This window comes from Ranitomeya variabilis, chromosome 1 (assembly GCF_051348905.1).
Source record: "Ranitomeya variabilis isolate aRanVar5 chromosome 1, aRanVar5.hap1, whole genome shotgun sequence".
Taxonomy (NCBI): domain Eukaryota; kingdom Metazoa; phylum Chordata; class Amphibia; order Anura; family Dendrobatidae; genus Ranitomeya; species Ranitomeya variabilis.
Genome location: NC_135232.1, coordinates 1,081,959,078 through 1,081,968,689, shown reverse-complemented (window position 1 = coordinate 1,081,968,689; position 9,612 = coordinate 1,081,959,078).

Sequence of the window (9,612 nt, the reverse complement as noted above, 5' to 3'; positions counted from 1 at the left end):
CGCCTAAAGCGGCGGTCCGCAGTGTCTCCCCCGGCGGCTGCATTCTATCACCCCCCGCACTAGGAGTCAGCTGTTCTCTGTGCCGACTGTCAAGCTGACAGCCGGCACAGAGAAGCTGCAGCGTGCCGGCTCCCAGTGTTCAATTGTACTCGTATCTGTGATGCGAGTACAATTGAAGCTCTGACTTCCGGGTCAGAGCGACGCCAGCAGCGTGATCAGGTCATGTGATCACGCTGCTGACGTCACTCACCTGCGCGGCAGAGGCAGAGCAGGTGCAGGAGATGCAGAGCGGTGGTAAGTGCTCCAGTGGAGCTGAAGACACCGAAGGTGCAGGGGGGGATTTACTGTGAGTGGGGATGGGGGAAAATATTGTGGGGGGGATTTAATGTGAGTGGGGATGGGGGGCATATATTGTGGGGGGGATTTACTGTGAGTGGGGATGGGGGGGCATATATTGTGGGGGGGATTTACTGTGAGTGGGGATGGGGGGCATATATTGTGGGGGGGATTTACTGTGAGTGGGGATGGGGGCATATATTGTGGGGGGGATTTACTGTGAGTGGGGATGGGGGCATATATTGTGGGGGGGATTTACTGTGAGTGGGGATGGGGGGCATATATTGTGGGGGGGGATTTACTGTGAGTGGGGATGGGGGATATATTGTGGGGGGATTTAATGTGAGTGGGGGGGATTTAATGTGAGTGGGGATAGTGGGATATATTATTGGATTGGGGATATTTAATATGAGTGGAGATGGGGGGATTTATTGTGGGGGGATGTTTAATATGAGTGGAGATGGGGTATTTATTGTGTGTGGAGATGGGGGATTGAATGTGTGTGGGGGGAGATTTGTCATGGGGATGGGGGGATTTAATGTGTGGGGGAGATCTGAGGACACAAAATGAAGAGCAAAGGGGGAGATGGGGGGGCATATATGAGGAAACAGTATGGGGGATGGGTGCAGACAGCATTATAATGACACTTGTATCTTTAAGGGCATCATGTGGAGATTTTCTGCAAAAGAACGGAGAAGATGGAAGTCTGCAGAGACGGCTGTGGATGAGAAAACTCATCATTGGGTCTGGACAAGATGAAGAAATGAAGGAGAACAACTCCAGAGGCGACGTCATCTATAAGGTACCTGGATGTACATGTTATTTGTGATACTGACTAACTCTCATGTTTTTATTTATGTTAGGAGCATTAAAGGGGATGTCCAGGTTTGTAATGAGTCTGCAGTCATTCTTTGTGACTGCAGACTTCTCACAGTGCGCCCTGCACACTGTCAGGATTCTCTGGTGCTGGCGATTTACATACATGCGGTCACGTGCTGACTAGACATGTGTGGCCTCACTCTATGAAAATGAACTGAGTGAGGCCGGGCACGTCTAGTCGGAATGTGGTCAGAAGTATACAAATCACATGCTTGTGCTGACATGATTGTCCACCGGCAAGGGAGAATCCTAAAAGTGTGCAGTGCATGCGTTGTGAGAATTCAGAAGCTGCGATGTCAGGATTCACCTCTGCAGGTTCCAGTCGTCGACACATGGACACGTCACTCATATGCGATTTTCATACTCATGGTCCTGTAACAACGAGCTTCTCTTCTGCTTCTCTCAGTTTTTCACTGAACATTGGGAGCTTAAGGGAGAGGAGCTCATCGGTACATGACTAAGTGTGAAAATCGCATACGTTCTGGGGGGGGGGGTGCCAAACTCGGGAACAGCCCCGGGCGGCAAAAGTTCTAGCTACGCCCCTGCTAGTAACCCTAGGGATCCTAACCCTAACCCTAACCCTAGGGATCCTAACCATAACCTTTAGGGTTAGGATCCTAACCCTTAGGGTTAGGGTTAGGGTTAGGATCCCTAGGGTTAGGGTTAGAGTTAGGGTTAGGGTTAGGATCCCTAGGGTTAGGGTTTGGGTTAGGGTTAGGGTTAGTATCCCTAGGGTTAGGGTTAGGGTTAGGGTTAGGATCCCTAGGGTTAGGGTTAGGGTTAGGATCCCTAGGTTTACCCTAGCTATTTCTGTTTATAGTGGGTTTTCTAGTTGATTTTGATGATTGGCAGCTGTCACACACTTCTCAGCATGCGTTTAAAAAACGCAAACGCAGGAAAAAACGCATGTAAACGTGGCAAAATGCCGCGTTTTTTTTCTGCATGCAAAAATGCATGCGTCTAAAAAACACAGCGTTTTGCCCCGTTTACATGCGTTTTTTCACCACATGCGTTTTTTTTAAAAACGCTGCAGATCAAAATGCAAGTGTGAAACCAGCCTTACACTCAGATTGCACACAGGAGGACTTCCTTTCACTAAGCATGTGACTTATGAAAGTAATTGCTTGCACCAGAAATATTTAGGGGCTTCCAAGCAAAAGAGAAGAATGCATGTGCACATGCCAATTTTTAGTTATTTGATCCCATAAATGTAGTTTATGCCTATATTTTTCTCATTTCATTAACTTAGACTATTTAGTGCTGATGCATAACAGAAGGCTTACAAAGTAAAAAGATGCTCATTCCAATTTGGATAGATCAGAAAGCCTCATATGTTTCACACAAAAAAACACTTAGGTTGGCTAAGAAATAAAAAGAGGCTGGCAGAAGCTTATTCGCCCATTTCTGTTAAAATCACATGCAATCTTACTAATTGAGGATAATAAAGAATGAACTCACCTGTGATATGGAATCAGACAGTCGTACAATTTGGATGAGTCAAAACGCAATGCTCAGAATGGCCGGTGGCTTTTCCACTCAAGCGTGACAGTTGCAGAGAAATACATGTTGTCACGCTTGAGTCTGTAGAGCTGCCGGCCAGTCTGAGCATTATGGTGTGATCCCCATCCAAATTATACATTCATCTGACTAATCCCTTAGGTAGACAGAAAAGCAAGGTGTCTGCCATCACAAAGATGTGGTCTCATCAGAGCCCTAATATTGTGTATGGATAGGGTCTGTCTTTGGCTAAGTGCAGACTCTTTCTGTGCACTTTGCCTACAATACACATTTGGAGCTTTTCATTGTGGATACCATAACAAGCCGAGATCTCATTCTGTGCATGCGCCACTTCCGACGCCATTTGCCTGAAGACCACCGGAGGTCTATCTTTGTATGTGACTGTACCATTTTCATAAAGTCTGCCTACATCAAGAGCGCTGTCCACAGCCAAGATGGCGCCAGCCCAAAATATAAATGAATGCATGATGATAAAAAATGCAACAGGCACAGTGGAGGGGGGCCGTAGCAGAGCTCTCTGAGCTGAAGACGCTACCCACATTTCCTCCCACAAGTCCTATCCCGATACATGAAGCGCCGAGGAAACCAAAATTTATCATGATTTAACGAAAACTAGGCTGCAGATTTTTACACTAAAGTATGTATTAAATCAGTATGACAGCACGATTCAGCCCATACCTTTATTTTAACATGGATGATCCTGATGACAGGTTCTCTTTAATGGAACCTTCAGTAGTTTAAAAATTCTTCTGTACCCAATGCCATCAGTATATTTTGCAACAATAGGTTTTACCCATCATGTGATATTTCTTGTGTGGCACCCTGGTAATGAGACACCTTTTTTATAGGCCATCAGTTGAACCAGCTGATATCATTTTTCACTAAGTGGCAGGATTACTTTCTAATAACTGATAGCTTTCAACTGATATAATGACTTTCCCTGGCTTTTTTCACCTCTTTCTTCATGTGTTCAATACTTTTTTCCTGTGTCATTTCTCATTACACATAACATAATTTAGGGTAATCTATGGTTTGATTTCTTTGCCTGTGTGGATTAGATGGGTTGTCACCTAGAGCTGGCGAGAATTTCACATCAATATCTCCATTAGAAATATAATATATATATATATATTTAGTATCTTTTTTTTTTTCCCTTTTTTCCCACTGTTCTATGGCCTTGTTCAGCATCTGCATAGTAATGCCTGCTCTGGCCTTATGCTAATTGGTTAATTGCTGATTATGGCCATTTGGTTCCTGATGTTAGCAGTCATTTCATTTCATATATATTTAGTCTGGCTGGGATAGCACGCATGCAGGGTTGCGTGTGCAACAGATATTAAGTGCATCAGGATCAAGTGCTTGGCAGTTAGACAATGGCAGTTGGACAGGGCAGGAGACAGGTAAGGTGCATAAGTTTTTCAAACAATCATGCTTCTTGGTCAGTCATACTACATTATGCATTGATCATATCAATCTGCTTCTTATTTGTTTTTACTTCTGCTTTCTCACAACTCGCCCGCCCTTTAACACATTCTGGGCACTCTCTCTATAGCCACCCCTCCCTTCTCCCCTCTCATGTATAACTCTGAGGCTCTACTGATATTTCTTACCCACTCCAAACCAGCCACTACCTCCATGCAGCACTCAAAACATTCATACAAATCATCCCACCACCTGCTCTTTCTGTTTTTTCTCCTTCTACTAGTTGCAGGAGACATCTCCCCCAACCCTGGGCCTCCCTCCACCAGCATACATTACTCTCCTCCAGCTGCATATAGAAACCCTGCTAATCTTATTAACATTCAGTGCATGCCTCCTATCGCTTTCCACTGTGCTCTCTAGAATGCACGGTCTTTGTGTAACAAATTAACTTACATTCACGATCTTTTCCTCTCTAATTCCCTTAACCTTCTGGCTATTACAAAAACCTGGTTCCAGCACTCAGACACCACTGCCGCTGCCGCTCTCTTGTTTGGTGGGCTGAAATTTTCACATACCACCAGACCTGAGAACAGACAGGGTAGAGGTGTTGGTTTGCTCCTTTCATCACAATGTGCTTTCAAGGTCATCCCCCCGGTTCCCTCACTTTCATTTCCTTCCTTTGAAGTCCACGCTGTCAGACTCTTTAAGCCCTTCTCCTTGCGAGTGGCTGTTGTTTATCGCCCTCCAGGCTCCTCCCGCCTGTTTCTAGACCACTTTGCCACCTGGCTTACTCACTTTCTATCCTTTGACATCCCCACCCTCATCATGGGAGACATTAACATCCCCATCAATGATCCCCTCTCCCAATCTGCCTCTCATCTTCTTTCTCTAACTTCTTCATTCAGCCTCTCACAGTTTACTAATTCTCCTCCTCATGAGGACTTGAATACTCTGGACCTGGTTTTCTCCCATCCCGGATCGCTGCACGACTTCACTAACTCCCCTCTCCCGCTCTCAGACCACAACCTTCTTTCCTTTTCTGTCAAGAATTGTCTCCTCACCCAGGACACCCACACTTACCACACTTATCGGAATTCATGTACCATTAATACCCAGCAGCTTATGGACAATCTCCACCCATCTTTAGCCCCCATCTCCTCCCTCTCCTGTCCAGACTTAGCATTGTCACACTTCAATAATACACTGAAGAATGCCCTAGATGAAGCAGCATCTTCTACACACAGAAAGACCCGACACAGACAATGGCAGCCCTGGCACACTATGCAAACACGCTTTCTTCAGCGTTGCTAAAGGTGTGCAGAGCGGCAGTGGAGAAAATCTCTCTTAGCAGAAGACTTCATCTACTATAAGTTCATGCTCAAAACCTATAACTCTGCCCTTTATCTGGCCAAACAATCCCACTTCACCACCCTCATCACCTCACTATCCAACAACCCAAAACGACTTTGTGAAACCTTAAACTCCCTCCTAAAACCTAAAGTACAGGCCCCCATCACCAATCTCAGTGGTGAGGATCTGGCCACTTATTTCCTAGAAAAAATCAACCACATCCATCAGGATATCTCAGCCCAATCTCCTCAGTGCCTGGACCCCCTTCCCTGCCGCACCTCAAGCTCACTAGACATCTTTGAGCCTGTTTCAGAAGAAGAAGTTTCCAAGCTCCTCACTCCTGCTCGGCCTACAACCTGCAACAGTGACCCCATTCCTTCACATCTCCTACAGTCTCTCTCACCAGTGGTCACCACTCACCTGGCTAAAATATTTAACCTCTCTCTTTCTTCAGGTATCTTTAACGCCTCATTTAAACATGCCATCATAACCCCTTTACTTAAAAAGCCATCCCTGGACCAGAACTGCACTGCTAACTACAGACCTGTCTCTAACCTTTCCTTCATCTCTAAACTCCTGGAACACTTGGTCCACACCCATCTAATCCGCTATCTCTCGGATAACTCTCTTCTCGACCCCTTACAATCTGGTTTCCGCTCTTTACACTCCACTGAAACTGCCCTCACTAAAGTCTCTAATGATCTAATAACAGCAAAATCCAAAGGTCATTGCTCTCTGCTGATTCTCCTGGATCTCTCTGCTGCATTTGACACTGTGGATCACCAGCTCCTTCTCACTATGCTCCGCTCTATAGGCCTCAAGGACACAGCCCTCTCCTGGTTCTCCTCCTACCTCTCTGACCGCTCCTTCACTGTATCATTTGCCGGCTCCTCTTACTCTCCTCGTCCCCTTACTATCGGGGTTCCGCAAGGCTCAGTCCTAGGCCCTCTCCTCTTCTCTCTATACACGGCCCCTATTGGACAAACAATCAGCAGATTTGGGTTCCAATACCATCTCTATGCTGATGACACCCAATTGTACACTTCTTCCCCTGACATCACCCCCTACCCTAATTCAAAATACCAAGGATTGTTTGTCTGTCTCTAACATCATGTCCTCCCTCTATCTGAAACTAAATCTCTCCAAAACGGAACTTCTTGTGTTTCTCCCTTCTACTAACCTCACTCTACCCAACGTCAAAATTACCCTGGAGGGTTCAACCATAACTCCCAAGCAGCATGCCCGCTGTCTTGGGGTCATATTCGACACCGAACTTTCCTTTACTCCCTATATCCGATCACTCACTCGTTCTTGTCACCTGCATCTTAAAAACATCTCCAGAATCCGACCTTTTCTCACCTTTGAAACTGCTAAGACTCTTACTGTCGCTATTATTCATTCTCGTCTGGACTACTGCAACTCTCTTCTGATCGGTCTCCCTCTTATCAAACTTTCTCCTCTCCAATCCATCTTGAATGCGGCAGCGAAGGTCATATTTCTGTCCAGCCGCTTCACCGATGCCTCCATCTTGTGCCAGTCATTACACTGGCTACCCATTCGCTACAGGGTCCAGTATAAACTCATCTCTCTCACCCACAAAGCTCTCCACAGTTCTGCACCGCCTTATATCTCCTCTCTCATCTCTGTCTATCGCCCTACACGTGCCCTCCGTTCTACAAATGACCTAAGACTAACATCCCCCGTAATCCGAACCTCGCACCTCCGTCTCCAAGACTTCTCTCGTGCTGCGCCAGCTCAATGGAATGCACTTCCCCAGACGATCAGGCTGGTACTTAGCCCCGACCTATTCAAGCGCACTTTAAAAACCCATCTCTTCAAACAAGCCAACCAGATCAACTACTCAGTAAACTAACTTTGCCCTGTTCCCTCCTTCCAAATATTATTCTGAATCTGCACCCTACTATTCATCTGTCTCCACACCCTCCATGCACATGATAACTGCACTTGATACTTGACTATTGCACTTAAACACACGGGCTGATGACCGGATCATGCAGCTTTATATGAAAATCCCTATTTATTATAATTGCCAGACCTGAAATAACAAGCACTTTTCACCTATTGTGTCCCCCCATTTCCTTGTAGATTGTAAGCTTGCGAGCAGGGACCTCACCCCTAATGTCACTGTTTAAATGGTCTTAACTTGTATTGAATTTATTGTTTGTACATGTCCCCGCTAATTGTAAAGTGCTGCGGAATATGTTGGCGCTATATAAATAAAAAATTATTATTATTATTATTTACTTAGAAAATTGATAATACGTTAATATTTACAGTATTTAACCCGCTGTACTTCTTGAGTGGGCAGTTTGCTCTAAGCCTTAATGATACAACCCCTTTCAAAATTCATACAATTACCATAGAACAAATAATCTTACATAAAGGAACATTTTATTTCTAAAAAATGTTATTTAGTTTTTCAAGTAATAAATTTCAGTACAAATACAAAAGCATCAGAAGAATACAAGAAACACAAATGTACGAAGAGCAATCAAAAGTTTCCTGATAGGAGTAGCTACTTACTGTGATGCACGAAAACATAGGGGAAGTAAGAACATTTGTACTCACTGAAATTCATTAATGTTTGTTGGAGTAAAGTAAAAGTCAATATAAAGCTTCCACGATGACAACAACTTCTGGATAGAAGTTATGTAACATAAAATGTGTAATACAACTGTTGACATATAGATTTTGTGGAATAGAACACACATGAAGGAGTAAGGGACGAATATTCAGTATATATAAAAGAAAAAATTCTGGCATAGAAAAATACGATTCAAAAATGTAAAAAATTAATGTCAGTAATGACAATACAGTGGAATGTAAAAGTTTGAGCACCCATGGTAAAAATTACAGTTATTGTGAAGAGTTAAGCAAGTTGAAGATGAAATGATCTCTAAAAGGCCTAAAGTTAAAGATGACACATATATTGACACTTTTTTCTATTTTAAAAAATTACAAACAGGGAAATGGTACAATGCAAAAGTTTGAGCTCCCTTGCAGATTTGTGAGCTCAGATAACGTTGACCAATGTTTCAGACCTTAATTAGCCTATGATGGTTATGGCGTGTTCACTATCATCATAAGGAAAGGCCAGGTGGTGCAAATTTCCCAGCTTTATAAAAACCCAGCCTCCTCTAACCTTGTGCCAAAAAACAGAAGCCATGGATTCTTTTAAGCAGCTGCCTAGCACTCTAAAAATGAAAATGGTGGAGGTTCACAAAGCATAAGAAGGCCATAAGAAGATATCAAAGCGTTTTCAAGTTGCCCTTTACTCAGTTCGAAATGTAATTAAGAAATGGCAGTTAACAGGAACAATGGAGGTCAAGATTAGGTCTGGAAGACCAAGCTAAGTTTTAGTGAGAGTTGCTTGTAGGATTGCTAGAGAGGCAAATCAGAACCCCTGCTTGACTGCAAAAGATTTATCAGACTCTAAAGTTGAGGTACATTGTTCTACTGTTCAGAGACACCTACACAAATATGGCCTTCATGGAAGAGTCATCAGAAGAAAACCTCTCTTGCGTCCTCACCATAAAATTCAGTGTTAGAAGTATGCAAAAGAACATCTAAATATAAACCAATCAGTGTCATCAAAAAGCTACACACAGCAATGAGACTGACAAAAGCACAACATGCTCATGATATAAAAAATAGTTATTTTATTTATCCCTAGTGTTGAGCATTCCGATACCGCAAGTATCGGGTATCGGCCGATACTTGCGGGTATCGGAATTCCGATACCGAGATCCGATACTTTTGTGGTATCGGGTATCGGTATCGAAACAACATTAATGTGTAAAATAAAGAATTAAAATAAAAAATATTGCTATACTCACCTCTCCGACGCAGCCTGGACCTCACCGAGGGAACCGGCAGCGTTCTTTGCTTAAAATGCGCGCGTTTACTTCCTTCCGTGACGTCACGGCTTGTGATTGGTCGCGTGCCGCCCATGTGGCCGCGACGCGACCAATCACAGCAAGCCGTGACGTAATTTTCAGGTCCTCAATGCCTAATTCTAGGCATTCAGGAGTTTAAAATTACGTTCCGGCTTGTGATTGGTTGCGTGCCGCCCATGTGACCGCGACG